This window comes from Alligator sinensis, unplaced genomic scaffold, assembly GCF_000455745.1.
Source record: "Alligator sinensis unplaced genomic scaffold, ASM45574v1 scaffold138_1, whole genome shotgun sequence".
Classification (NCBI taxonomy): domain Eukaryota; kingdom Metazoa; phylum Chordata; order Crocodylia; family Alligatoridae; genus Alligator; species Alligator sinensis.
Window position 1 is genome coordinate 3995860 of NW_005841862.1, and position 18743 is coordinate 4014602.

Consider the following 18743-nt stretch of genomic DNA (forward strand, 5'->3'; position numbering starts at 1 on the left):
CCTGGACTGGGCCCTTAAATAACCTCTCTGACCTCAGCAGCCGGTCCAATCGAAGCTGCCAATACTGGCTACAAGCCGACCAATCTACAAAGCATCCCTGGCTACCTGGGCCCGTGCGCAGGGCCGGGCCTTTCCCCCCTGCTCAGGTGACTAGAGCATCGCCTCCCAGGCGCCAGGCTTTTGTCATGCAGACAAGGTGGGAGATCCCCGCCCTGAGGGATTCAACACCAGCCTCTCAGGCTGGTGGAGACAGATCTCTGGAGAGGGGCTCCGACTGGGGCATTTCTGCCACAGGCACCACTACCATGGAGGGAAGGTTCAGGGCCTCTGGCAGCTCAGAACCTGCTGGCAGCTTGCCCTCCGGCTGTAGGAGAGGTGTGCAGGCTCTGCTGGGGTGTGAAAAAATCAATAAAAAGAATCAAGGATCAGGCCCCTCACTGCTTCTGCCTTCAGTCGGCCTCTCCCATTGTGGGGAGGTGAGCTATCAAAGGCTGCAACGTTATAAATAGCGACATTGCAAACTAAACTACATGCAGATGTGGTTTAGCTTGCAACATAGCAAACTCATTTAAATTGAAAACCCCCCCCACACGTGTGCACCGTGACAGAAACTGCAAAAACAGCTAACTTTCATCATATGTACAAGTGCCCCTAAGAGCCTGAACCTTATGCACTCCTTTTAAAAATTAGTCAAACATAGTGATACTTGGCATTACCACTTAAACAAAAAACCCTAAAAAACACAGGTTGGATGTGTGAATCATCGCACACAATGATAAGCATTTCCAGACTGCTAAAAATATGGATCCATTTGTTACATTTGCAGTGTATAAGAGTGTTCTAGTTAACAGAAGCTCCCTTTCCCCCTTATTTGGTAAGTGTCTGTTTTCTTCATGGAAAAAGGTTAACAAGGGGATGCCTCAAGATAACTAGGGAGTGATGAGTACTGAGGTAGTGCAACTTACAGTTTACAAAAAGGAGTTCAGGATGGTTGGAAACAGGGAGGAGTGCAAGGAACTTTAGGGAAACCTAAAACAGCTAGGTGAATGGCCAACAGAATGGCAAATGGTACTCAGTATTGGAGAGTGGAGAAGGAAATTGAACTACTTTGGTACTCTGTAAGTTTTCAAAAGTAACTGCATCAAAAGTAATAGCATCAACTCAAATAGACCTGGAAATCAATGCAATCAAGTAATGCAAAACCAAACAGGTTGTTAGGATGCATAAGAAATTAGGTGGTGAATAATGGAGAATGTCATAATGTCTTTGATCTGGGGTGAAGCCTTTATCCATCATGTGTGGTTCAGTATTGGTCACCTAATTTCCCCCTACCCTCCCCCGCAATACTGTAGGAATTGGGGGAGTGGTGGGGGCAGTTAGAAGGGTGATTGAACAAGGGTGTGGAGAATCTCAAGGAGTTTATAAGAACTGCATTGTTCCTCTTAAAAATACAGAAGCAGACACAAATGTGTAAAATGAGGAGTAATACGGAGAAGGGAGATGAAGAGCAGTTTGTGTTCTCACTGTTTCTTGACAGACAATCTAGAGGACATTCAATTAAAATGAAAGGTAGAAAATTTAAAAATCAAAGTGCTTTTTGCACAACAATTACATTGTGGAACGAATGACTGTATACAAATTGTGACAACCATGTTTAATTTCAAGGTTATTGTTCTCAAATTTGCTCCTCACTTCCATGTAATTGGAGAGCAGGGTCTGCCAGCAAAGAGAGTTTTGGGAGAAGCAGAGAGTAAAGGGTTACCTGATGCCCCCAGATTTCTTTTCCCTGCTGTAGTAGTGGGAAGGAGACAAATTCAAGGCAAACGTCTAATATTAGATTTCATACCTGGAAAATTATAACAAAATTCTTGACAGAGGAAGTTGAGAAAATGAACAAGAAGATGGAAGAAGTGAAGGAGGTCACAGTCTGAGTGGTCTCAGAAGAGTTTCTCAAGGATGTGAAATCCTCCAGCAAAGGCTTTCGGGAACTGCTGTCAGTACACAAGGGTGCACATGTGAAGCAGTCAAGAAAGTCAAGGAAGAACAAGGTGAAAATCATAACAGGCCTTTTTTCCACAGGTCTGCTCATTTCTGTATGTTTAAATATTGCTTTGTGCTTCTATGAGAATCTGAGAGCACTCAAGGGAGTGCACTCTCAATGTGACAAGGGTGCTTGGGATATAGTCCCTACTAACCCTTTTTCTGAGTCACTTCAGGTAATGGAACTCTGAAGCAAGACTGGCCTTAAAACTCCTCTAAACTCCCTTTTGAAACATGTTCCCTTCCAGCTTACTCATGCTTCAGAGATTTTCTATGTTTTGTGTGTGATAGATTATGGCAGTCCCAATCTAAGCGATGGGCAAGATCAAATACTAGTGATGGAAACTGTACAAAAGCTGTTTGAGATGTTCAACTTACTGGGCATGTCTACGTGTGAAATTAATTTGATTACATAAACTCTGGTACCGTTTGCACTGGAGCTTATTGCTCCTGGGTGCAGCATTTATAACATATGTCCGGGACTGCCTCATGTTGAGCCAGGGTGGCACAACGCTGGCTGGCAGGAAACCCAGGGGGTCAGCCTGCCAGCTCGGAGCTGCTGCTGCCTGGCTCAGTGTGTTGTGGAGGGGCTGACTGGGGCACAAGGGTGCTATGCTGCGGGGCTAGCTGGCAGGCAGCCCTGTATTGTAGCACCCTCATGCTCCAGCAAGCCCTGGTCACTGTCTACACATGCATTGTGGTGCACTAAACTCTACCATAGAATAGTACCTGTGTTGGGCAGTACTATCCTGCAACGGAGTTAATTACTTTACTCTGACCTAATAGCACTACTCCTGCAGATGGTGATGCTTTACTGAGGAGTTAATTAGGCAACTTGAATAAGTGTCGTGTGTAGATGCACCCATTGTGTTGAACATCTCCAACAGGTCAGCCATATGACTCCGCCTAGTGAACCAGCATTCCAGCTAACATACAAGAGCTGCACACATACTAAAGGGGGATCAGTACTTTGTGATGCTGAGGTCATGGGACACATTTGAGACTATTAAACAGGGCTATATAGACAGTGTTGATCCATCTGCAAGGAGTGGCTCAGCAAAATTACCAGATGGTGCCTTCTTCCATCTATTTATTTACTTCGTGAATGTGTTGCCCCCACAGATCTTCCACCCTCTGGTTTCTTGAGTTGAGGGCCACCAACTGGGCATGGGACTCACAATGGCCTCATCCTCCTTGCCCACTACTGTGTCGGTGCCCATGCCAGTGCTAGTGCCCACAGCTGTGGCTGCATCCACCATGCCCTCTACCTGGGACAATAACTGGACCAAGGAGGAGAGAGACAGCTTTGTGGCACTGTTGGGCGAGGAGCAGCACTAATCCAAGCGGGACAGGCACTCAGATGCCCCCATGTATGAGGCACTGTCAAGCCAGATGCAGAAGCTCAGGCACGATCTGTTGGTGCAGCAGTGCCACATAAAAATCAAGGTTATGCAGGCACAGTGGGTCGCCAAGACCAACTGCAATCATCACCAGAGGAGAGCCCCTTCGGGGGTCCAGCTCCCTGTTGTGCTGAGCTCCTTGCCTGCAATTTCCACCAACAACTCAGAGCCCTGGCCAGTACCTGCCTTGCCAACTCCACAGCCCCAGGGGCAGCCACAACATGCAGCTGGCCATGACACTGCTGACTGCCAGCAGCATTGGTTCCTGCCCAGGGGAGGCCCTGGCTCAGTGCCTGCACATGACACCCACCATCAGAGGACACTGGCTGGAGTCGCATGCCATCACCAATAGCCAGGACTGAGTGGGGCCACTGGCTGCGCCAGCCCTGGCCACGGGCTAAGGACCGCACTGAGGGGAGGGCCCTCCCCGACCTGGCCCCTGCTCCCCACTCCCCACCCAGTCCTCCCACATGCCCCTGGCCCCGGGTTCTACCCCCCTCCCCCCCAGCACACAGGGAGGCAGGAGACAGTGTCGAACTTTCAGCAGCCCATGCCCCTAAAGCTAGGCAGGCATGGGCCTCTCCTGCCAAGGAACATGTCAATGCTGGCAGCAATGTTCTCTTTGGCTGCAGGGGGGGTGCAGGGACGCATAATACAGCTACCGGTAGCCTTCCAGGTGGCAGCAGAGGTTGCAGGGCAGCCTGGACCTGCCCCCCGTGCTGTTGTAGCTCAGGGTCTCATACCAGGTATGCAGGTGCACGAAGGCCATTGTGGCAATCAGCAGCAGCAGGGCCTGGTGGGTCAGGCATCCCTTGTTCCATGCAAACAGCTCCTCACGCAGTGCCCATGACGTGCAGCAGGGGCACACTCAGGGCACAGTGCTGGTGCACTGGGGGGCTGGCCCTGGGCCACCTCCCTGGAGAGGCCCCCTGTGGGGAGGGTTGGGGCATGGGCATCTCCTCATCCCAGTCATACTGAAGTTGTGTGTCCCCCCTCCTCCCTCCCCCCACGGGAGCCCATGGGCTGGGCAGCAGCACAAGAGAGCAGCTGACCTGAAGCAGGAGTCGGGGGCGGGAGCAGGTTCTGGAGCCGTGGTAGCAGGTGCTGCCAGGAGCTTGGCCTGTCTTGCCTTGGTAAGAGGGCAGGGGAGGCAGGTTGCCTGCGGCCAGCACCCACCAGCCCTCCGGCCCCAGGGGAATGAGCAGGGTTGGGGGGCTAGGCTGGTGGCCACCTGAGCCTGGACCTGCCCACCCCAATGTACCATGGTCCCTGAGGACCCATGCATGCCTGACTCCCAATCTGAGGCTGGGAAGCGCATGGCTCCTGGTATCTTATCAGAAATGTTGCAAACTCTCTCACAAACATCTTCTGTCTTGTGGCTCTACAGGGCCCAAAGCTGCATGTGGGGGAGAGGTTGTCCTAGGCAGCTGGGATGCAGCCTCAGGGTTGTGACCACCCACAGCCAGGGAACTGCGGATGTGTCAGCTCCCTCAAAGGCAGACACAGGACTGCACCTTGTTCCTGGAGCAGCTGGTGGTGAGGTCGCAGGAGCGGCTGGAGGAATCACGGGCCTGGGTGGGGCAGAGGACGTTCCCCAAGAGGATGCACAGGACTGGTGCAAGAAGGTGCAGGGTCAGGAGTTCTAGGCAGAGCTCCTGGCCCTACAGCACAAGCAGATCCAGCTGCTGTAGGAGCAGAACGCCCTCCTGGTCTAGGCAGTGTAGGCCATGGATAATGACTGCTAGGTGCTGGACTCCATTCTGGCCCTGGCGGTCATATTCATGGCACCTACTACCCCACAACCTAGCCCTGCCTGCCCCCTGGCAGCTGCTTGCCAACCTGCAGCAAGCCCTCACCTGGGCCTGGAAGGAGGTCATGTGCTGCCTCCAGCAGCCAGGAGCCCCTGCCCCAAAACTAAACAGTTTTCAAGGTAGGTCCAAAACTCAGGTGAGTTGTCTTTCTATGAATGGATTCCTCTCACGGGAAACAGAGAGGAAGTTTATTCATGGGTTGTTAATACGGCTACTTTCTTAGTTTGTTTAGCAAAACATAATACAAATCAATTTTTGCTTATTTAGGACAGGAGGGGTCAAACCACAGCTCTGGGAGTACAGACACCAGGGTTCTATCCCTGGTTCCAATGCAGACATCAGTGTGCTTTTCTTCAAAAGTATTGTAGAATACAAATTAGCATATGCAAAGAGTTTTGGAAGTACTATAAAAGTGCTATCCTTAACAATTTTTACTCACCAAATTTTTTAAATTTTTTTTTAGCAGGATGATATTTTAAGATTCCTCCCAAGTAATGTACAAAACCTATTCCCTATAAAAGAGGCATGCTCTCTGGTTGAAGTCAAATACCAAAGGATACTCATTATACAGAAGACAAGTATCATTAATTCCTGTTGACATTCCATTCCCCAAAGGAACTTCTACACCCTCATAACTGATGGTGGCTGTGGGATCAGGTGCAGTTTTGCCCAAACCTGCAAAGGAGAAAGGGAGCATCAGTTACAAGTCTCAAATGCAAGCAGTCTTGTGTCTTGAAAAAACTAAATTCACGATGGCAATTTCACTCATCTATATAAGTGCGGTAGGTGTGTGCCATTCTTCACAGATTATTAAATGTGATACCCCTGCCCATAATGGTTTGCCATAGGAGACCTCAGGGGATCCTGTAATATTGTCCAATCTTTTTGTCTTGTAGTTTTACTTACATATGCCTCAGAAGGAAATAACCTACAAATGCCAGATTTTCTAGACATTAACACCTCTTTCTCCACTTGGAAATACTCTCCCAGTTTAGGAACTAACCACGGAGCAATTTTTCAAACCAGCTGCATGCTCCTATGCAGACAGTGTTTTCTTAACTTGCTTATCTGAATGTCATGTGGGACAGTGTCTAAAGATTTACTGAAGCTAGGATGGATCACGTCTACTGCTGCCAGCTATCCACTAAGGCCACCCAGCCTGCCAACGAATGACATTAGATTGGTTTGACAAGATTTATTATTTGGCGGCTGAATCTCCGAATTGAATCAGAGGACCCTTTAATTTCTCTGAATCGAATCGGAACCCTACGAATGGATTCGGAGAGATTTGGAAAGATTCGGAGATAGACACAGCTTTAAATGTTTTTTCTACATACCACTTGGTAGCAGGTGGCTCGTGAATGCTGAGATGCTGGGGCGGATGGAGCATCCCACAGGAGTGTGGGGGGCTCCCCAGTGCACTCAGTAGCAGACCCAGAAGTGGACCAGAAGCACTTCCGGTCCACTTCTGGATCCACCAGGGAGCATGCGGGGGGGCATGCTCCCCTGGCTCGGTGACTGGTGCTTCCTGGGTCCCTACTCAGAAGTCTTGTGCCCCAGCCTCCTAATAATTTTTGTTGCCCTCTGCTAGACTGTCTCCAATTTGTCCACATCGTTTCAGTGTACTTAATGAGAACATTAAGTCCACTTCCTCTGATGTAGGAGTCTTTGAAGTAAGTTTTATAGCATCATATATTGCAAACAGGCAAAGTAGACTTAATAGCTTAATACCTCCACAGCCTAGACAGTTGTTGTCCCTTCTGACACCAACAGTGATAACGGGATTTTTTTCCCCATGTTAGTCCCCTTGTGAGGCCAGCAAATAGCTTTTGTTATTACAGATGGAGAGAGTGGGATTGCTTAAATGGCTTTATGATTATTAACAATTCCTGATTCCTAAGTCTAAGCTCAGACCATGCTGGTTTGTTTCTGATATTTGGATGGAGTGCTTCACTGGGTGCAGTGAGGTTCTAGCAGACCTGACTGTCTTAATGTAAATAGTCTTCAGCAAATTCACTCCTTAATTCAAGTCAGGCTGCTTGTATCTTGAGATTCCCATCACGCTTTCTTTAGTGCTCCTAACCACTCCGCCACATTGGTTTTCAACCTTTTTAGACTCAAGGGCAACTTTTTGGAAAACGCCAGCTCTTAGTTTTCACTGTTGCTGACAATAGAACACTAGAGCAATTCTTCTATTGCAAAGAACTCAGAAGGCCTACAACAGGCCAGAATGCGTTTAAAGCCAAAAATTCCTTTTTGAAATCTCTGAGTTTATCTTCTGAATTATTTTTGCATACCTAACAGGGCTAACATTGTGTGGCACCCTGCAGCACTCTTGACAAAAGGTGCCACGACACCCTAGCTGAGAATCACTCCTCATTTTAGGTCAAATATCCTCCAGGTCAAAGCTAAGAGTAGAGTTACCAGGACTTTGCTCTTAAGTTCAAATCAGTACAAAGCAAGATTAAATTCTAAGCCTGTTATATGTAGTGACACTATTTTCTTCCTTATCTTGTTGTTTCCTTCCCAGATGTATTGTCTACAATGTCGCTCAGGTAAATCTGAAGTACCTGCTGAAACTGAAATTCAACTACAAGACATCACTCTAGTGAACAATATATAGAAGCCCTGTTCTCAAGTTATACCGTGGTTATGCTATAGCACTGACTTTTGACATGCTTAAGCATTGACTGCCCTTATCAAGATATCAAAGAACTAAGTTGCAGAAGAAGTTACTAAATTTGAATTTAGTAAATCACTTTAGTGAATTTTTTATATATATATATAAATGTGTGGCTACACATGGAACTGAATTCTGAAGAGAATGAATATCTGGTTCTGTCTTATGCCACTTCTAGTTTTTCGGTTGTCAAGTGTTTCTTTTAATACGCAGTAGACTAAAAATCAGGCAGAAGTGTTTTTAGCCAAGCAGAAGTGGGGTAGGAGAAATTACAGATGTTTATGAGCATTTGCCCTGTTAAAATGAATCATCACCCTCTTGTTTAAAATATTCTTTTTCAGTTTTGATTTTGAATAAATGTTAAATGTGCATTTATTTTGAGGTAAAAATAAAAGCCAATTTCATACTAACAACTCTATGTTGCAAAACTTTTGAATTCCTATGTTTGGTTCACAGTTGCAGGGTATTATTTTGTGATGCTTTTATGCACAGCATGTCTCTAATTATGGAACACTTGAATATTAAAACCCCTGGACACATTTCATTTTAGCATGGAGTGTAAAAACTTGGACTGCCCTTTGAGAAATGTTTTTTGGTCACTTGAAGTTGATGGCTAAACCATTTTTCAGGAATCTGAGGCTTAATATGGTAACTGTGTAGAAAAAACACCTGCACATATTGGTTTTGTTTAGTGGTGGCCCCAGAAAATCTCCCTGAAAACTCTCTCGTGTGGTAGGGCAAGTCTAGGTTTTTCTTCTCAACTGAAGACCTAATGATTCAGAGGATAGGTAAGTAGCTACAGCATCATAAGCTACACTCCCTATGACCAGGAAGAAGATGCAAGATCAGTCTCCTTGGATCGCGCAAGTCTCCAAGTAGAGCATCGCTGGGCGGTAGCTACCAGCACTCTAGCTGAGTTTGAGGGCCGGTGGGCACTGTCCAGCATGCTCTGCTCGGTGTCCCCCCAGGGAACACTTGTTTTGGCCCTTTGACCCTGCACGTGCACACCCTGTTTTCTTATGATTTGTCCCCTGTAATCAGTTGAATTTTTAAAGATTCTGGCCGCCCAACCAGTGGCAGCCCCCGATTTTTAGTGGGCTGGGCCCACAGCCTTTTTAATTCAAATAGATCAATCTCCTTGGACTGTTCTGTCTTTGGGCTCTTGTTCATGGACTGGCAGAGGTTCAATTAATTCTAAAAGTGGTGCCTTTTGTGATGTGGGTATGAGTTCTCTTGAATTCAGAGCAAGACCAGCTCTTTCCACAAGCTCCTCCAGTACAGTCTGGGATGATTTTTGACCTTCTTAACTTAGTTCTGAAAAACAGGCCCTACTGTTACAGAATCCCATGAGCACATTTGTGCTGCCTAAATAGATAATCTTATTTGTGTGACCTGTTCACAAGCTACAGGTTTTGCGCTGAAATGCATCCTTTCAAATCCCTGTTCAAAGCATCTGTTTTGTATATATAACATAGTTCTCATACTCACCATATGAATGACAAAATGCTTGATTCTATGGCACAATATGGTTCACTCTAAAAGTTGTGGGGATACTTGTTGGTTCCACCACAACCATCAGTGCAAACTACAGCAATTACTGAATAACTAATTTTCAGGGCACAGTTTTTAATATTTATAATCAGTATTGTATTGTTCATCAGCTTTCTGCTGTTTGTTGCTGTGCTGTTTTGGAACAGTGGTTGTGCTGGGACCATTAAGTGCAGCTTTAAAGAGGTATTTGGCAAAATCAGTGGGCCTGTTTTGTCTCAGGGAAGTGCTCCACTAAACTATAAAAGCTTCCTTCTTAAGAAATGCTGGCAGAGGTAGAGTTTCAGCCTGGATCTGTTTATTGCATGCCAGTCTTTAGATGACTGAGTGGAAAGAGTAGATTTTCTTTGTAAAGGGTTCTATCCACCCAATGTCTTCAAAAGGGGAGTGTCAAAGTTATAGTTGCGTCTCTGCTGCAGCTCTCCCTGGGCCTCTTGGAGAAGTGGGGAATGAAAAGTATGAGAGGTGACAGAACTGCCAAATACAGGAAAAAGAAAATGTGGAAATGTTAGAGGCAGAATAGCTTTGTACTTTTGGATTTGGGAGGAAGTGTTACTGAAAAAGGGAAGTAAACAGTGCAGGTACCCAGGAGGGGAGGTTGAGGGTCTGTGTGTTACCTTTGGACCCAGCTGCAGCTGTCACCTGCTTTGAGGACAAGAGAGACCTAGCAAAGACCTGAAAGACTAGATGCTCTTCAGGCAGAGCTGATTCACTGGTGGGAGAAAAAGAAATTATGACAACAAAGAAGCGTGCTGTAGCTCTACCCCAGTAGAATTTGAGAAACTGCATTAAACTAAAAGGTGAAATTAGTAAACATTTTCTGAGAGAGGCAAGGATTTCTGACTTTTCTGTTTGACTTCAGCCAATCCTATCACAAGCTTGAACAAAATGCTTATGGGTATCATGTAGTTCCCAATAGATCAAACAAAATTAATTGAGTATTAAAATGTTTCTGAAAAATAAGTCTCAAACTGGCTTTGCATGTGCTTGTCCACGTTTACTGTTGTGACCCAATATCCAAGTTGTTCAGTTTGCAGATACAAGTATTGTGTTAACAGCCTTGCCAGTTCAACGTGGGACCAGAGTCATAAGCTTTGTTGTTTTGGTTCTTATTGCTGCTAGTAACCACCATGTTTTGGCCTGATTCTCTCATTAAGTTCCTTGTGATTCCCAGAGCAGTGTGAAGGGCGTTCACAGTGTCTGCAAATGTAATTATGCTACCAGAGTTGTATATGAGTGCCTTTGGACATGTGTACACTGCAGTCAAAGATGTGCCTTCAACACAGGTAAGAATACCCAAGCTAACTTTAATCTAGGAAGTATGTGTAACATATAGCAACAAAGATGCTGCAGCACAGGCTTCGGAGTGGAGTGTACAAGCCTGTTGGAAGGATTCTGCATCTATATTGGTGTTGCTAACCTTCACAGCCATGTTTCAGTGCTGTAATCTGTACTAGTTGGATAACATGAATACAGGTGTGCCTACTTTCACTATAGTAACACTTTTTACTTACTGTATAGATCTACCCTTAGACTAAATAAAAACCCTCTGATGCTGCAGATCAAAGCAGAATTTAACTCTCTCCTGTAGTTGTACTGGCTCTGCCGTACAAGCTTAGAGAGAAAGGGAAGCTTTTAGTATGTTTTAAGATTAGATATGAATAAATAGGTACATGCAGCAGACTAGCTGAGTTCAGTGCCTTTTCTGACAATGATACTTGAAAAGAAAGGAACTTATTTGACATGATTGATTGATGCATGTGATTTGTTCTCCATCTGGAGGGTGGGGGAACTGTTCCTGTAAAGATTTAGTTCAATTTCATAATGTATTTGCAGGGGGAATATTGCCAGACAAGTTACCTGAACTACAGAAGAAGCATTTAAGAATAAATTTAGTGGCTTTGTATCAATTGAGATTGGTGCCCCAGCATATATAGTGCATAGAACAAACACCAATCACCTCTACCTTTTTGAGTTTTTATAATTTAAATGGACAAGGAGAAAAGGAAGAATCATAATCCCTGTTTTAGAGAAATTGAGTGGAGGCATTTAAGTGAAGTGGCTTGTCTGAATTGACATGAAAGTCTGCATCTGAGACAGGAACAGAACCTGAATGACCTCAACAAGTACCTTAACCACAAAATCATTCTTCCCTTTTAAAGCCACTAAACATTGCAGTTTGTGAGCAAGGAGTTTCTCAATTTAGTCACTGCAAAGATAAAGGAAGAGAAACATGTTGTCCTCCAGCAAGTTGTTCATCAAAAACAGAGTTGGCATTTTAAAATCTCTAAGATGTTAAAGCAGGCAGTGGCAAACCTTTCATGTTTGTATAAATCAATGGAGCAAAAGAGGAGAACAAGCCAATGTTTGAAAAAAAAAAAACCTGTTCATGTGCAGTTTTTAGATCAGAATATGTGCTTTTTTTTGTGCTTTCATTTTAGAAGATCTCTGGAACCCTGGGCCACGTCCAGATAAGTGCGGCTGTAGGGTATGTGGCGCGCAGATTTGTCTGCAGCACCACATACTGCACATTCAGTTGTTCTCCATGCTATAGAGAAGTTTACCGTAAAGAAGTTCTTCCTTACATCCAACCTGAAACCATCTTCTAACAGTTTATGTCTATTGCTCCTTGTCCTCCCCTGGGACACCCTAGGGAACAGTTTTTCCCCCAGCTCCCAATATTCACCCCTTACATACTTAAAGGCAGCAACCAAATCCCTCCTCAGTCATCTCTACCTCAGGCTGAACAGTCCGAGATCCTTTAGTCTTTCCTCATAAGGTTTGTCCTCCAGGCCCGTAATCATTCCTGTGGCCCTTCTCTGGACCCTTCCAAGATTGTCCACATCTTTTTTGAAGTGTGGTACCTAAAACTGGACACTACTCCAGCTGGGGTCTCACCAGTGCCAAGTAGAGAGGAAGTATCACTTCCTTAGCCCTGATCGCAATGCTTGAGCTAATGCATCCCAGTAAGCTATTAACTCTGTTGACTACAGAATTGCACTCATGGCTCATGTCCATCCTGTGATCAAGCATAACCCTGAGGTCCCTTTCAGCCATCATGCTGGCCAGGACATCTCCTAATTTATATTCATATCACTGGTTACTTCTCTTAAGAAGGACTTAAGATGGCAACCTGCTTCATCATGTTAAGCGGTATATATTAACACAAAAAATCTGTTACTGAAGCGCTTGTGGCTTGTGAAATAGCAAAGCTTAAGAGAATGCTGGATCCTACAACGTTAATACCCTTGCGCTAACTTTTAATTAAAAAAAAAAAAAAAGACGGGTCTGAATTGCTTCAGTATTTGCAAAAAGATGCGTGCAACCTCAGTTAACTGTCTACAGTAGAGGTCTTTCCTAGAAAGAATGTTGTTGGCTAATGCTGTTTTCCATTTTCAATGGCCATGTTTCTGATCTGAAAGAGCTTGCAATCAGATGGAAGCATTTTCATTAGAACAGCTGGTTGGTTGAGTGGCTGAACTTGAAGGGACACAGTGGTAAAAACATGAACCTGGTATAATTGAAAACATGAGTTTCATGGAACACTTTCACAGTTGTTAACCACAGTAGGAAGAACATTAAGGGCATTTAGTAATATGTAGGAGGCTATGGGCTGGGGTTAGATAATTCTGCCTTTGCATTGTCACTAGTATTAAAACTCGCACAACGTGCAGTCTTTCAAATTGAGCATGTTATATAGCACTAGGAAAAAGGGGAAGTAAGAGTAGATTACACAGCTACTGCTCTGCAGATGGAAGCACAGAGGCATTATTATATTCATTGCAGTGTTTATTTGAACCATATCTGAAAAAAGGTAGATGGATGGAGGTAGCACAAGGCATCTGATTCTTTTACACAGTGGACCACAGGAAACAGTTCTATTTAGGTGTAATATTTTCATAGGTGGAAAAGAAAAGCCTGGGGACAGGTTCTACACACTGTTTAACCAATGCAATGATGCTGACTGCAATGCAGTAAAACCAGCAGAACAGTGAAACTTGGGCCTTGGACAAATTCTCTTTTCTGGTTTAGCTTCTTTACATGCCTACAGTACCAAAATTTGGTCATCTGAAAACTTGTTGGTGTCAGGAGGGCATTATGGCAGCACAACATATGAGAGCTGGCTTTTCTGTGCCAATTGCTCTGCACAATTTTTGTGTGGGAGGGAGGGGAGAGTTGGTCTGGGTGGCAAGTGAGTGTTGTTGTGACGCAGTGAGGCTCAACTTTTGTAGTCCCCAAGCTCCTCTAACTCAGGCCAGGGCTGATTGCCCCTCGCTCCAAAAACTCCATTGGTGAGCCCTACCAGTTCCATGAAGCTCACCCCTGTGCAGATTGTCTCCTGAACAAAAAAGCTGCTTGCTTGCATTTGTTGGCAGTGGTGCAATTGCAGTGACTGCTTCACAAAGGAGATACTCCACCATTTTAATGTTGTTTGTAAAACCCTAGAAGCATTGGTTTGTTTAAAACCATATAATTAGTAGCTTGGGTGCAGCCTTTGAGTCCTGTTCATCTGAGTGCTGCTCCTGCTTGCAAAGCTTGCAAAGAACTTTTTTCCAGCTATTTAGTTGGTCTAATAAAAGATATCACATCTCCTGAAAGAACCTTGCCTGCTTAAGTCCTTAGATCAACATGGCTACAACCAACAATGCTCCTGGTTGTAACATTAGTTGCTGAAAATGACAATCCATTCTCTTTAGGAGCTATCCATTTCCACATTTACCTCCAGCTGCAATTAACTGGGGATGGAGGCACAAAAACCTGTAAAACTGGTCCGGGGATATTAAGTAAGCAAAAAGATAATGAACACATAGAAAACACTAAAACAATCTCTGTCTGCCCATCAGCCACCACATCACATTTTGGTTTATCTTGCTTTTAATCTGTGAAGGATCACAATGGGCTGCAGGCGAAATATTGTAATCCACCTGCCAATGACCTCTGAAGAAACCAATGCTGATGTTCAGGGTTTTCTTGATCGGGGCCTTGAGTGTGAGTCTTCGGAAGGAAATATGGTTAAATTTGCCTCAGCTCATTCTCTAAATTTAGGGTAGGACCTGTCTTCTGTCACCCCAAACTCTCCCTCGATAGGTCATGGTGACTGCAAGACAGAAAAGAATACTGAGAGATTTGTTTAACCAAGTAGTTGTGGTTGCTGAACTAAATGGCATAGGTGTTGTAGGGTTACTTGCAGACAAAGTATTATAATTAGGATAAAATACTGGAAGGGAACTCCTGGAGAGTTCACTAGTCTACTATGGATGATTCCACACACAGTCAACTGTTGGTGTCCCCTCCACAAATTTACCAAGTTCCAGCTTTCAAATGTGTGCCGGGGGCCAGGGGGAGGCGGGGCTGATTGGAAGCTGCTCCAAAACCTCTCTACTCTTAGGAACCTTCTAATTTCAGCCTAGGTTTATTCACTGCCAATTTATACTCACTTGTTTGTGTTCCAAGTTTTTCTGCCTTTGTTCTGCTAGACAAACAAATTGAGCTCTCTTAGTCTCCTCTAATATGCTCTCCCTTGTCTTTATCATCCTAACAGCACTTCTCTGCATCTGTTCTAGTTTGAATTCATCGTTCTTGAACATGGGTAATCAGAACTGTGTAGAATATTCCAGACAAAATCTTCCTAGTTCCTTTTACAATGACCCTAATGCTTCCTTACCTCTACTGGAAATAACTTTACCGATCCATTCTAGGATTGCATTTGCCTTATAGTTGCACCAGATTGGCAGGTCATAATATTTTTGTGACAAACTAATACACCCAAGTTGTCCTCATCAGTTGTTCCCAAGTGACAGGATCCTAGCTTCCAGCTGAACTTTGTTATTAGTTCCCAAGTACGTGACCTTGCATTTTGTACTACTGAATTGTATTTCATTTCTGTTACTCCAATTCTCAAGGTTATCCAGTTCTTCCTGTAAGATATTCTAGTCCTCTTCTGGACCTGAGTTCCCCAGGGCTCGGTCCTCAGGCCTGTGCTATTCAACATCTTTATCAGTGACTTGGAGGTGTACACGGAAAGCACACTGTCCAAATTCATTGATGACACAAAGATGTGGGGAGAAGTGGGCACACTGGAGGGGAGGAACAGAATCCAGCTAGATCTAGACAGGTTGCAGAGGTGGGCGGATGAGAATAGGATGGAATTCAACGCAGACAAGTGCAGGATGCTGCATCTAGGAAGAAGGAACCACCTGTAGGCTGGGGAACACCCCTCTTGTCAACACAGAGGCTGAAAGGGAACTTGGAGTCATTGTTGACTCCAGGATGGACATCAGCTGCCAGTGCGAGGAAGCCATCAGTAAGGCTAACTGCACCTTGTCGTGCATCTGCAGGTACATCACAAGCAGGTCCAGGGAGGTGATCCTCCCTCTCTATGCGGCGTTGGTCAGGCCACAGTTGGAGTACTGCGTCCAGTTCTGGGCGCTGCACTTCAAGAAGGATGTGGCTAGTATTGAGAGGGTCCAGAGGAAGGCCACTTGCATGGTTGCAGGGGGGGGGGGGGGGGGGGGGGGGGGCGCCCCCGGGATAGACTAAAGGGCCTGAATCTATTCAGCCTCCACAAGAGGAGACTGAGACGGGATCTGGTGGCTATCCATAATTCACCAGAGAGGACCAGCAGAAAATAGGTGAGGCTCTGTTCCCCCGGGCACCACCTGGGTTAACAAGGAATAATGGCCACAAATTGATTGGGAGCAGGTTCAGGCTTGATATCAGGAGACATTACTTTACGGTTAGAGCTGCCAGGCTCTGGAATGGGCTCCCAAGGGAGGTGGTGCTCTTCCCTACCTTGGGGGTCTTCAAGAGGAGGTTGGATAGATGTCTCACTGGGGTATTATGATCCCACCACTCGTTCCTGCCCAGGGCAGGGAGTCGGACTTGATGATCTGTTCAGGTCCCTTCCGACCCTAGAAACTATGAAACTATGAAACCTACACTTTGGAGTCACCACACTTTTACTTAAATATCTGGATCATTAATTAAAATACAAACAAGATTAGTCCCAAAATTAATCCTTTAGAAACTCCATTGGTAAACTCCTTTCAGCCTGATATTTTCCTTCTCAGGGTTACCCAGTGTTTTCTTTATCTAGGTCCTTGCCAACCTCATAATTTTTCTCCTAATCCTTATTTTCTCCTGCTTCGCTAATAATTTTTCATGCAGTACTGTAGTATTTACTGAAACACAGATAAAATGAGATCAAATATATTTAATCTGTCTAGAAAATCAGTTATCAAAAAAAGCTGTCAGGTTACTTTGACATAACCTATTTTTGGCAATCCCATGTTGAATTTTACCCTATTTTCCATTCCCATTCACTTTGGTTGCTCTTTCTCTTAAAATTTGTTTTAAAACTAATAGGAGAGTAATTGCCCAAATTAAAATTTCCTTTCAACTATAGGTACCATATTTGCTGTTTTCTAATCAGATGGTACCAGACCCAACTTAGTAGACATATTCAAAAATTTTCTACTGAACCTATTATTTAATGGGCTAGTTCTTTCAGAATTCTGGGAATTATCAGGTCTTCTCAGCTTGAATGCATTAAACCAGGGATCAGCAACATTTTGAGTAAAAAAACCCCACAACCTTGTCTTGGAAGATGTTGGCATGCCAGGGGCAGACATCAGGGAGCTGCGAGAGGCCTGATCCTTGTTGTGGCCATGGAGCCCTTGCCTTGGGCCCCTTCCCTACCATCTGCCCCAAGGCATGTGTGCACCTGCCTCCAGCAGTGATCCAGGCTGGGGCTCCACAGAGCCTAATGCAGCCACTTGCAGCCTCCTGGCTGCTTACCACAGCCAGCCTGCGCTCTGCAGGCCCCTGCCACCAACCATGGAGTTTGGGCTGCTTGCAGCAGGTGGTAGGCAGACTGCAAGCACCTGCACTGGGATCCACAGAGCCCTGGCCCAGCTTGTCGGTGGCAGTGGGTGCATGTGCACTTTGAGACGGACAGGGGGGAAGGGGCCCGGGGTTCCCTGCTACAAGGATCAGGCCCCTTGCGGCTCCCCGCTGTCTGCCCTGAGGCACATGTGCCAAGTAAAATGCCTTCGCGTGCCACGTTCTACCATGTGTACCAGGGGTTGCCTACCCCTGCATTATACTCTGACTTTTGCTCCCATCTAATTTGAGGTTATTTGCATTTTGATGCCCTCGTTCTTATCTATCTTGCCTTTGCCACATTTCAAGGTCATCCTTATCGAAGGAACATCTTTGTTTTGGCCTTTGATTCACACACACAGCATCCTCAATTTCTGTGTATCCTCATGACCTAGCGGCTCCCTCTAAACTTTCCTTTTTCTCTTTTATGTCACTGAAGAATGTTTTGCTCTTTATTATATTTGACTCCGGTCAATCTAATTCTGCTTGACTTGGGCGATTCTCACTTTAGCCCTATGCTTCTTGGTCTCCTAGCTTCTCTTTTTCCAGCACTTGTAAGCTTGTCATTTAGTTAGGGCTGAAGTCCCTTCCTACAAGGCCTTTCTGCCACCCTGCGGCTTTGGGAACACAGACCCCTGTCAGTTTTACCATCTCGGACTGAAATAATTTCCAGGCTTCCTTTCCACTCAAGCCATTGAGATCCTCAGTGCAACTGACCTTGCTGACTGGTTCCCTTCATTTATTAGAGGGAAAGGCTTGTGAAATGGAAAATCTTTATGACAGATGTACTGGAGCTTTATTTGTTTCATCACCACTCTTTACTTTTTATTATTATTTAGTATTATTACTGTTAATAGTAGTTATTCTCATTGTTACCAATCTCATCCTAGTAATAATAATCCTTATTTGTTGTTTATGTACTCTGTGTGTGTGTGTTTGGATCTCGTGGGTGTGTGTAGGAGTGGGGGTCTCGGGTGCATGTGAGTGAGGGTCTCGTGGGGGTGTGTTTGTGTGTAGGGAGTGGGGTCTAGTGGGTGTATGTGTGGAGGGAGCGGGGGTCTCATGGGTGTTTGTGAGAGTGAGTGGGGGGTCTCGTAGGTGCATACCTGTATAGAAGTGGGGGTCTTGTGGGTGTGTGTGTTACAGCAAGGGTCCTATGGGTGAGTGGGGGGTCTCAGATATGTGCATAGGAGTGGGTGTGCAAGGAAGTGGGGGTCTGAGGTGTGTGTAGGAATAGGGGTCTCATGGGTGTGCACGTGTAGGTAGTGGAGGGTCTCATGGGGTGTGTATGTAGGAGTGGGGGATCCTATGGGTTGAGCATGTACGGAGTGGGGGTCCCGTGGGCGTGTGTGTGAGTGGGGGTCCCATAGGTGTTTTTCTAAG

General features: G+C 45.4%; 1 long non-coding RNA gene across 1 annotated transcript in view; it reads left to right on the forward strand.

The window, feature by feature from the left end:
* Nucleotides 1-3884, forward strand: part of LOC112552045 — a 13597-nt gene extending 9713 nt beyond the window's left edge. Inside the window, exons 2-3 of the long non-coding RNA XR_003096391.1 lie at nucleotides 1876-2048; nucleotides 3163-3884. This is a non-coding gene — a long non-coding RNA (uncharacterized LOC112552045). The remainder of the gene's footprint in view (nucleotides 1-1875; nucleotides 2049-3162) is intronic.
* Nucleotides 3885-18743: the final 14859 nt, after the last annotated feature.